General features: G+C 30.3%; 1 pseudogene; it reads left to right on the top strand.

Annotated features, from left to right (window-relative positions):
* Window positions 1-2,843: 2,843 nt before the first annotated feature.
* Window positions 2,844-3,949, top strand: part of LOC106766600 — a 6,095-nt pseudogene continuing 4,989 nt past the window's right edge.

The raw sequence follows: 3,949 nt of genomic DNA, 5'->3' as shown, positions 1-3,949 counted from the left end.
TCTTTTTAATTATTTCCTGAAAAAGGCAGAAAATGCATCTCAGACAGCCATGCATTGGTCTTTTGCATGCCAATTTTGTTTTGCCAGATCAGAAGAAGACAGAGAACAGTGTTCAGAGGTTAAATTGCTCTTAAATGATGTTTAAGTAAAATTAGTGTGAAAATTTACTTTCTAACATTATTAGGTATGAATTGAATTAATTATTGGATTATTAGTGTACTAAAGTACATTCATATATTAGTTAAACTGAACCACATTATATCATAATTTCAAGTCACCATGTTTTTGGAACCTATTCTAATTTATGGTTATATGCATTGGTGAGATTCAATGTTCATTTTATAAACATAACACAATGCACAAATAAATATGAAAAAAAATTGTTAAACTCACTAAAATGGGTATCAAATCTAGCCAATATTTATAAACATAACTCAGAATGGGTTCCGACAACAACTAAACATAAAATAAAGATATATATTTTCAAATTAACCAAAACATGCATGTAAATTAATATACTAATTACACAAAGCAATTTTTTCTGTCCACAATAAAGAACAAGATGAGTAGTAGTATAAGAGTCTAAGAAAATAATTTTGAGGAATATTATCTGGATAATGTCACTAATGTTGCTATCTCCTCCACAATGATGTTTCTCTTCTTACTTGTCTGCAAAATGGCATGTTTTAGAAAATGGAATAATATGAAATATTATTCGTAAATAAAATATTTTTATCCCTTTAACAAAATTTTCTTGTTATATAAACATACTCTCATCTATAATGTCTGATAATTTAGTGCTGAATTTCTGAGATAAATTAGCTATTTTTACTTTCTTTCTTTTATGATATGTATAAAATAAACATTTTTTTTAAATAAGTTATCTGTACACCTAAAAAGAAGTCGTTAAAAATAAACATAATGCTTAATATTAAAAGAAAACAAAAACTTTAAGCTGCTGTTATATATAAAATAGTTGTCAATAAAACTTTAGAGCAGATATCATATACTTTAAAGCATGTTTTTTTAAACAGACCTCGGTGTAACCTACAATGTTTTCTTTTTTTATGTTTATAAACTGAACAAAATAGAATTCAATCGCTTAAATTTTTTTTTCTTCCAATAATTTAACATAAAATATAAAAAGCTATTAGTGGAGAACTTACTAACCTCAGATAGTGGCTACCGGAGCAACAAAACCACGATGATGTGAAAGAAAAGAATCTCGAGAGACGCTGATGTTGTGAGGTTTGAGCGTCTTAGATTACATTTATATAGCACTTAGTCAGTCACGTGACGGTACAAGTTGCCTTATTTTTAAATTATTTTTATTAAATAATACTAATAAGTGAATTGCTTGAAATATCAAAACAGAAATAATAATTTTTTAAAATATAGATATATCTAAGAACACTTTTATAAATTTAGTATAAAATAAATAAAAATTACTAAGTTAAAAAGACTTAGTCAAATAAATTTTTTATACTAAAGTGAACAGTTTATTATAATTATTGTTAGTTAAATTAATAAATACTAATATTATATATTGATTTATATTAAAAGGGGGCTAAGCCTATTATATTTTATAATCATTCAAACTAAATATAAAAGTATGAATTTTACAATTATATATATATATATATATATATATATATATATATATATATATTATTAGAAAGTGGGTTTTAAAGTCTAACTCAATCTCACAAAATCGGCTTGTAAGGTGAGGTTTACACCTCACTTATATGTTATAAATTGACCTTATCTTTAGTCGATGTGGGACTTACAACACATTTCATTCACGTCGAGGTATAGACATCTCGTGCGTGATAGTAGAAATTGGGTGGTCCGATAGCAGCCCGACAACGGGTGAAATAGAAATGCCCAAGAAACAAGAAATATTGCTAGGATAGGCTTTAATAATGGCTCTGATTCATATTTAGTTGGAGGTTGACCACGGTTAGAACAAGATGGAAGAATATATTGAACAGTAGTAGACTTAGTTTTAGTGTGTTGGTGGTCTCACGCAGAGAAGAATCAATTCCATGATCAATTTGATCTAAATTAGTATTATCAGAGATAGGATCAGAAGGTACCTCTGAAGCGTCAAGCTGAACCTGTGGAGAAGATTGAGTCAGTTGCTTATGATTAGAAGGCAATGTATTATCTAGAAAAGAAGTGTCCATATTTGGGATTGGCTCACTTGTTGTAGAATGATCCTCACACGATAATATATCTTCATAATCAAACATACTAACATCATGATTATGCACTTCACTTTCATTAATATATATAAAGCTTTTATATATATGGACTTTTTTTATATTAACTTGATAATATTTTTGTTTTTGTTAAAGGAAGTTATTCAAGATTATTATTATTTTTATTTAAGAGAAGTTCATAAGAATGTAAAAGTGTAAGTGAAGAAAATATTAACACTATTGTATCTTAACAAAATCAACAAACAAAAGTATTTAAGTTGTTTGGGAAGATTTGGAATATTTTAGTGTTAAATAAATTGAGAGTATAAGAAGCTAGAAAATAGAGTAATAGAGTTGGTATGTATATTAAATTAATGAGACTAAGTATTTTATTTTAAAATAAGTTCATAATATGAATAGAATTTTATAAACTCGTCTCATTACTTTAAACACAGTTTACCTCTCTAGAACCATTTCTCTTTGTTTCCTCTCACATATCTCTAAGTGTTCTTGCTCCTAAGTCATTTGTTTGACTATCAGGATGTTCCTAAACGACCACGACGTCAAGGTCTACCTATACACCGAATCAATTAGTTGTTTAGAGCAAGTTTGTACTCTTTTCTTTGGTATTTTTCATGTGTCATGAACTTCTCTTCTGTGATTCTTGGTTCAATTGAGGTTCTAAGGTCTGTCTCCAATCACCAACCGATGATTTATAGGCTTTTCTAAAAGTTCTTTGCGGTGGGCACAACGGTCGGGGATTTTGGAGTTGTAGGGGTTTTCTAAGGTAAGAAAAGCTAAGATTCTTGCTTTAGTTATGGTTATATTAATATTTTGGTATGTCTACAAATTGTTGTTGATTTTGAACAATACTATGATTTGGTGTTTTATAAGTGTGTTTAATTATTAATTTGGATGGTATGATGTTGGGTGTAGTTGTAATTGTGTGATCTTGATTTGTTATATTGTCATGAATGTGGTTTTTAAAGTTGTGTTGTTATTAAAAACTAAATTTAAAGTGGTTGTGATGACAAACGAAGGGCATTACCGAAGGTCAAAAGCCCTCGGAAAACTCCAAAAGCCGTCGATAAAGACCCATTACCGAGGGCCCGACGACGGTCCGAAAGCCCTCGGTAAATATGTTGTCGCTATTTTTACCGAGGGCTTTTGACCCTCGGTAATTACCGAAGGGCATAAGCCCTCGTTAATTACCCAAGGCTTTTGGCCCTCGGTAATTACCGAAGGATTTTGCCCTTCGGTAATTACCAAAGGCTTTTGCCCTTCGGTAATTACCGAAGGCATTCGCCCTGCGGTAAAACCTTCGGTTTGGTGTAGGGAAAAGTGAGTTGTATTTGTTTTTCTTGTCCAACCACAAGTACCTGCAATGTAATGTTCACAACATACACAGACCTGCATAACAGTTTCAATCCACAAACAAACCTGCCTATATATTGTCTATCCCAATCCGTTCATTGATGAAAAGTCATAAAGTACTAACATTATCATCATAATGTATTGACATCCAATATGTTCTAACAATATCATAATAGTAATACCATCCAATTCTAAGCAAAAATAAATGTACCAATGTCATAATATACTAACATTTAAATGTACTAACATCATTATGATCAATAACAAAATGAAACTAAAATTGTACAAAGTCTTCAGACATATCTTCATCGTCCTGCTCATCTGTAGATGGTTGGACTGGTGTGGGTTGGACTGGTGTGGGCTGGACTGGTGTG

This window comes from Vigna radiata, chromosome 7, assembly GCF_000741045.1.
Source record: "Vigna radiata var. radiata cultivar VC1973A chromosome 7, Vradiata_ver6, whole genome shotgun sequence".
Lineage (NCBI taxonomy): Eukaryota > Viridiplantae > Streptophyta > Magnoliopsida > Fabales > Fabaceae > Vigna > Vigna radiata.
Note: the sequence above shows the minus strand (reverse complement) of the source record. Positions and strands in the feature narration are given on the sequence as shown.